Source organism: Equus przewalskii, chromosome 2 (assembly GCF_037783145.1).
Source record: "Equus przewalskii isolate Varuska chromosome 2, EquPr2, whole genome shotgun sequence".
NCBI classification, from domain to species: domain Eukaryota; kingdom Metazoa; phylum Chordata; class Mammalia; order Perissodactyla; family Equidae; genus Equus; species Equus przewalskii.
Window position 1 is genome coordinate 106,703,601 of NC_091832.1, and position 8,116 is coordinate 106,711,716.

The 8,116-nt window shown below is 40.9% G+C and overlaps 1 long non-coding RNA gene across 1 annotated transcript; it reads right to left on the reverse strand.

The window, feature by feature from the left end:
* Positions 1-225: 225 nt before the first annotated feature.
* Positions 226-7,507, reverse strand: LOC103546302 (uncharacterized). Its single transcript, XR_011537226.1, has 2 exons — positions 7,090-7,507; positions 226-659 (listed from the first exon to the last, which is right to left on the reverse strand). It is a non-coding gene; the product is annotated as an uncharacterized lncRNA (long non-coding RNA).
* Positions 7,508-8,116: the final 609 nt, after the last annotated feature.

Below are 8,116 nucleotides of genomic sequence, written 5' to 3' on the forward strand. Positions count from 1 at the left end.
TTCTGCCTTTGGGACCAGCAATCTTTTCACGACTTCAGCATCACACTTCCTTTGTACCCAGTATTAGCCTTGCCCCTGTTCCTGGACACGAAGTGGGGAAGATACTTATATGGTCCTCCACAGAGCTCCTTCCAGGGCGTCCAGGACCCAGGTAAATAATTTTTGTTGATCTCCTGTGTATATTAACATTTTGATTAAAAATGTATTATAGGATTCACAGACCCATGAGAGGTATGGTGTTTTATTGAGGACTTAGAACAGTGGGTAGAGAAGAGGTACAGATGTATTTGTTTACTGTCCAATCACTTCAATAAAGATTCTTTGTGGTGTCCAGGCATCATCTCTTCCTGTCTGGATCCAGGAACCATCTTTTCATGTTCTTTATTGACAAATGAGCAGTTTTTGGCTCATTTTTCATCTCTCTCACCACAAGCAAATGGTAGCAGTGTTCTTGTAACTCACAATGCCATGGATATTTAGAACCGGTTTATGTGGGGAAAATATAGCACTTCTTGCCTCTGCACTCGTCCCATACCAGTTATTTAATGCTGGTTACATCATTGCATTTGACGCTGTGTGATCAATCGTGCTGCCCAAGAAAGCTGGCTTCCCATGACTCTCAGAAAGTTTGTTTCTGTGCTTTGTTGAAGAAGCCTCATCTGTGCAGCAAAATGAGAACAATAATTTATATTATGGGGATGCTAAATTTACCATCCAGAACTTTGTAGCTTAAATATAGAACGACACATCTTACATTAAACTCCTAAGGCCATAATCATTGTCTTCCTAGAATGTTCTCTTTTGCAGTGTCACCTGTACCTTTGCCTTCCCCACACTGTTGCCAGCAAGAAAGACAGGCAAGGGGCTAGTAAGTGGAATGAGAAGGGCGGTCCCATTGTGCGAGGACTGCCCATCCGTATCAGCATGGTCCAAGACAGACCGGAGAGCACAACATCACAACACCAATCAGAGACAAGAGAGGACATGGAACGGAGGGGCCTGCTGGCACTGCAGTGCATTGCTCTTGAACACTGTCAGACAGATAAGTGCAGTCTGATCTGGGGCACTGACTAACATATGGCGTGGAGCCTGCCGAGGGGGTGGGGTGACTGCTCTGGGTGCCAACAGTGGTGGGACCACAAGCCAACGAGGCCTTCTGCCCTGCCCACCACTCTTGAGGTCTACAGATGTGAGATGGCACCTTGGTTGAAAACTAGACATGTGAGAGCCGTGCCACAGGCCACACATGCAACTCGAGACCAAAGATCAGCATTAAAACAGAGTCCTGAATTTATTGTGTGTCTCACCTGATTGAGAGTCACAAAGAGTCAATGTGTTACCACCATGCTGGTGGCCCAATTTCATGTGATCCCATAAGAGAAATACACTAGTCAGCAAAGTGATCCACTTGTCTGACTCCTGGAACTGGGGCCTGGCCAGGAGGACGGGGGACAATCCCACGACACAAGTCCCAGGGCTCTTCAGAGCATCTGATGCTCCCTTGTGTGCGGGATAGAGCAGAGCCCTGAAGGAGAGAAACAAAGGCCAGGCCCACGCAGGTCCTGAGCTGTGTTCAGAGCGCCCTGCCGGGACAGCTCTGGTCCCAGCATCAGCAGGGTTTTAGAAATTGTTGAGGAAGGCACTGCAAAGCACAAGGCCCCCCTGAAGGGCAGGGCCTAAGCAGGGGCACTGCTCGGCCAGGTCTTCCAATGTGCTAGTCCCTCCATCCACTGCTTCTTGGTACTTGTTCTGCTCAGCAAGACAATCAACAGATCCAAAATAAATGTTAAAAAGCCTCACTTGCTGTGCCAAATACCATCCATTTGCCCCTACAAATCCATTTCTACCACTTTTCACGAGCTTTCTGCCCCAGGAGACTGACTGTTAGAAACTACATCTTCAGGGTTTCTGCGCCCTCTGACTTCCATCTGGGTTTGACCAGTGGGATCCCTGGTCAGAGACTTGGAGAAAAAGTAGGTGAGTGAGATTAGGGAATTATTCTCCCAGCTCCTTCCTTCTGAGGTCACTTTGCATGTATCCCTCCACCGAGGCCACTGCTCCTCTCAGGCAGCCATCTCCACGCGAATCTCTCCCCTAGATCTGGTCACCAACCCCTTGTGGTACCAATTTGGCTGCCTCTAGCCCCAGGATACTGCACTGTCCCTAGAGGTGGCCTCAAGTATCTTTATAATTAACCCTTTTAGAATTAGCTTGTATTGATACATGTGCAAATGCAATGTTTTGTTAAAAGATACCTAAGTTAGAGAAAGAGAGAGTTGGCAGTTAGAGACGGCTCCTGGTTAGACGCCCGCTGCCACTGTGAGTTGCCTGCGAGCCTCAGGCATAAGGCTAACTTCATACAATGGGCTATCACGGCCCATGCTGTCAGTCTAAGATGAGTGAGCTGTTTGCCAGAGAGGACCCGGGAGTCCTCCAGCCGAACACAAGGACACGCCCCTCTGCCTGCTCCGGGGGCCCTCCATTTCTTGGTGGCACGCAGAAAGCATTACGGTTTGGGGTAGTGTTGCAGCCAATCATCATAGTTCCTCCAGCAGTAAAATAATGGAGTCAGATTAGGGGATCTCTGTGTCCAGCACGAGAGTCTGGGATTTGGCGAATGTTCCAGAAGTCAAGTGCCTCACCCCAGGCCCGCCCCTAACATTTGCAGGGCCCTGGGCAAGATTACAAATGGAGGTCAACTTACTATGACTAAGTATTTAGAAGCTGCAAATAACAGCAACAAATAAAATGAGTTTTATATTTCTACCCCAGCGAATATGCATTCATCATAACAACCACAAAAAAATACACATAAAGCTGTAGTTTATTGGAAAAATATCAAAGATGTATGGATTTAATCTTGATTGCTCTATATGAGTATTATTTTGACAATATTTGGATGAGTAATAAAATCAAGACAACATACAAATTGTAAATAATTTTATATTAATTCCATTTTTTTGGCATTTCAGTAAAGCTGCTACTTATGTTCCTGTCATCAAAATTGCTTCATAACTTGTGTTCTATTGACAGGACCTAAATGATTAAAAAATAAATATAATTTTATTCAAATTGTACAAAATTTTAATATTTTGATATATATTAAACAAATATATCAATATAGTAAACTATGTTAATAATTATTATTAAATTAAATATTAATTATTAATATGATAATTATTAAACTATAATATAATGATTATATAATATTATAAAAATACATAATATATAAAAATATAAACTAATATAATAATTATTAAACTAATAAATTAAGATATTAAAATAATATATTCAACAAATATAAATTATAGTAAATGTAAAAAATCAAAAAATTAAAATTATTTTTCATAAATGTTTTGTTAATTTTCTCCTTGATATTTGCAACCATGAGGATTAAAATGCAAAATGAAATTAGTGAATCAAATATTCACATCAAAATATTTAAATCAGGCTGAAGTTTTATTTGGTTGTTTGAAAATATAATTAAGTTTCCTTATACCAAAAAACACAATTCTAGAATTCAAGGTTGCCATGTCAGCTTGTTGCCAATGTAAAATATCAGTATGAATTTCACATGATTATGAATTATTTAATACTGCAAAATGTTACTCACTGGCCGTGTGCCACTATTAAGAACATCAGGCTAATTTGTAAATAGTTCTAGAAGGAAAAACTAGAATGGGAAGAGTGGAAAGAAAACGGACACTCACCTCTGCCAAGAAACAATTCTTCAGACGCACAGTGTCTGGCACATGGTGGGGCATTATAAATTATAATAATTACTAGTAGTAATCATTACTAGTAGTCTTTGTACTAGTAATACTGTTTATTTTTTATTTTGTAGCTCTCTAGTAATTCCTTTGCTCTGCCTCACAGAATTATTTGGGGGCTAATTTAAATAAAAAGAGCCTATTCAATTTCTCCTATATTTTGACCAGATTAAGTTCTTAAAATCCAATTATGGGGCCAGCCTGGTGGGGTAGGCGTTGGGTTCGTCTGCTTCACTTCAGCAGCCCAGGGTTCGTGAGTTCAGATCCCAGGCACAGACCTACATGCCACTCATCAAGCCATGCTGTGTCAGCGTCCCATATACAAAGTGGAGGAAGATTGGCATATGTGTTAACTTCGGGACAATCTTCCTCAAGCAAAAAGAGGAAGATTGGCAACACATGTTAGCTCAGGGCCAATCTTCCTCACCTAAAAATCAAAGTAAAAAAATCCAATTACAGGATGAGAGGGTTAATTATTGTGCCTCAACAGCTGTCTTGATTTTACTTAGAAACATGAGATTTTTATTGTTAGAATCTAACCAATTCTATTTAGCAAAAAGTTGTCTTTGATTCCAATGTGTTTTGTGCCAAGTTGCCCTCAGAACCTAAGCACTGAATTTTGGCTTCTAATTTTAAGGAGAGAAATGTAACCAGAAAGCAAAAGTTCATACATGCATTCTTACTTTATGTTGTTCAATCCAAAGAAGGCTAGGAGTGACATGCACAGACCCTTAAGAAATCATCTGTGGGGGCCAACCCCGAGGCATAGTGGTTAAGTTTGGCATACTCCACTTCGACAGCCCAGGTTCTCAGATTCGGATCCTGGGCGCGGACCCATACCAGTCATCAGCCATTCTGTGGTGGCATCACACATACAAAATAGAGGGAGATGGGCACAGATGTTAGCTCAGGGACAATCTTCCTCAGGCAAAAAGAGGAAGACTGGCAACAGATATTAGATCAAGGAGAATCGTCCTCAACAAAAAAAAGGAAGGAAAGAAATCCTCTTTGCATGCAGTTGTCCTGTGTTAATTTTTGCTTCATTGCCATTTGCTCTTTTAACTTTCTCCACTGGTTTATCAAACAGAAATTGGCAGTGATCACATTTTCTATTTCTTTGATATTCAAAATGGATCTTTTAAAAAACGTGGATTGACTAACAGACCAAAAGGGACAGAGTTGATTAGAATTTTTTTTTTAAGACAGCTGTTCATCAACAATTGCAAGAAGGTTTCTGTCACCCTGGTGCCTTTTGTAAATTTGGTTCTTTCTCTTCCAGGGAAGAAAACAGAATTATTAAAGTCCTATTAAAGTAGAAATGGCATCAGGAAATACTATCTTTTAATACTATATCAAAGACCACCTCCAACAAAATAACTTAGCTTTAAACTGCCAGAAATATCACCTACCTTCCTCACATAGCAGCACCTTTTATGGTTAAGGTGGCACAATCTACAGATACAGAGATGACTATAAGAGTGTTGGGGTGATATCCTGCTTTTTCCAGCTGTTGGCCAATTCCTCTTTCCTCCCAAAGATGGAAAGAGGAAGCGAGAAGCTCCAAATATGTCTCTTTTCTCACTAGTGGAATAGTTTTATCTAGCTGAATTTCCTAAAATTTTTCAAAGACATTTTGGCCTTTGACAACAAAGGAAGGCCCACAGGCAGATAAAAAGAATCTGAATTTATTCCTGAGTGCAGATTCCCCGAGGCCTCTCTGCTTGCAGAAAATATTTCTAAACATCCAAACAAACGGACAAGTCTCTGAGAAATAGGGCAGTGATGAGTGTCCGAATAGCAGCAGGTCTAGTCGAGCATGGCTTACGAATATTATTTAGCATTTTTATCTTCAGTGGTCAGAATCTGAGAAGGCCTGATGTAAAATAAAATGAAGTTAAATATTGTTGGAACTGCCTGGCTTTCAGAGCTCTTTAAGTATCTTATTTTTCAGAAGAAAAAATAACACAAAGAGGTGGTGACCTGGCCGATGCCACAGTGTTGGACCTTGCGAAGGCAAAGATTGCAAGGACTTGGAGGAAATATGATGTGGTAGAAAGATCACGAGTGATGTGTTCAGGCAAACCCCGGCTCCAATTCCATTTTCCACTTCCAAGTTTATGTTGGAGAAGGCTCTTAACGTACCTAACCCCTGTTACCATTTTCACATTTTTCAGAGTGAGGCATAATACCTGTTTATGGATTAAATAAAATAGTGTACAAATGCCTAGCACACAGCAGAAGTATTGTGAACACAGGTTATCTTTTTTCTTTCCCCGATCAAGCATTCTCTGAACTACGTACACTTATAAGTGATCCCATGAAGGGTAGTGAATAAAGGGGGAATGTATACTGACATGTATTTTTTAAAATCTCTGACCTAGAAAGTTCTTACTTTCAAAGCAATAGGCGGCAGTGACTCATTACTATAAGCACTCAAAACGCAGGGGAAGGATGGGGGTGGGGGGCTCCTATTAAAGCAAAACATAGAACACAGACAATTAAAAAGACACACATACATGTTTTACACACACTTATTAAAGCATATTCATAGGTGTAACTAGATAAGAGAGTTCAGTCATAACCGATTCTACTCTCTTCTGACTCATAAGCAGCATTAAGTAACTTCCGGTACTTTCCTGAAATGAGTTCTGTTTCTGCCCACCCCAGCAGCCTTCAGCCTGAGAACCTGGCTCTACTTCCGAAGTTGAGTCACTGCTTTTATTTTAAAGGCTCTTTCTGCCAACAGGTTTCTCCATCCAATTTCAGAAAAGAAAGATTCACAAAATCAGAATGTCCCATTTGAGCAGTATCTTGTTTTCCTGGAGCAAGTTTAATGTCATCATACATTTCAAATTGACCTCAAAGAAATAAAGACGCGATTTTGAGAAGTCACATCCTCAAAGAAAATTAGTACAAAATCCAAACTAAAAGAAAAATACCAACGTTTCATCGCTTCTCGCAGTTGAATTCAACTGCAATTTCTGATGTGCAGAAGGAAGTGGTGATTCATCTCAGCACCTAATGGGCCCCCAAGTGCTAAATTTGTCTCGCTTTGCTTGATCACAGACTCCAAAGGGACCTGAGAGATGTCGATGAACAATGTGGAGACCTGAAATGCTTTTGATTCCCTTTAGTCTTCTCAATTAGAATATACAAGCTTTTATTAATTTAATGGACTGCAAATTGAAAGAAAAGATAGTTTTCTTAATTAAAAATAATTTATAAATTCATATAGAATTAAGCAATAGACATTATCACTTAGCATTCACACATGTGTATCCTGGAAGCATTAGAGTTAACACCCACAAAGCGTGCTTACCCAAGGTGCTTGATCGTGCTGGAAGGAAGGATGGGGCTGATGGAGATGCTTCCCCCTTGAGAGGCAGTTCATAAGGCTCCTAAGTAGGTCCTGCTGTGTGAAGCATCAGTTGACCGTAGCAGCAACCAACACATTCTTACACTGACTTTCCCTCCCTCCCTGACTGACTTCCTGTGTTACTTATCTATTGCTACGTAACAAATTACCTCAAAACTTAGTGACTTAAAGCAACAAATGTTTATTCTCATAGTTTCTGTGGTCAAGAAATCAGAAGCAGCTTCAGCTTGGTGGTTCTGGCTCAAGGTCTCTGATGAGGATGCAGTTCAAATGTCAGCCAGGGCTGCATTATTCAGAACGCTTGCCTGGGGCTGGAGCATCCACATCTAAACTTATTCATGTGGTGTGAGCAGGAGCACTCAGTTCCTCACGACGGGGACTGCTGCTCACCTCCTGGCAGCCGGGTTTCCCCAGAGTGAGTAAGCCAAGAGCGAGGACAAGGAAGAATGCAAGCAGGAAGCCCCAGTGTCTTTTATGACCTAGTTCTGGAAGGGACGTACCATCACTCCTGCTGTGTGCTCTCCATGACATAGATCAACCCTAGTGCAATGTTCACACAAGAGTGTGAACACCAAGAGGTGGGGGCCATCTTGGAGGTTGGCCACCACACTTCTTCTACCCCTCATTTGTGATCCCTGGAGTCACTTCCAATAGACTGCAGTACAAAAGCCTTTATCTCAGGCTCTGCCCTTGAGGGGAAACTGTGCTAAGACAAGGAATAATTTTTTCCATGTAGTTTTTTCAGTGAGGTGTATCTGTATGTGCAGGTGTTGATACAGAAAGATTTCCAAACTAGGTTATTAAGTGCAAAAAGAAAAATGCAGAACTGTTCAGATATATACATGCAACTGAAAGAAAATGAAAGAAATTTAATAATAGCTAATAGTGATTACTTTGGGGGAGAAGATGAGGAAAGAAGACGTTAACTTTCATTTTATTATTCTCAGCATTGTTTGAATATTTGAAACAC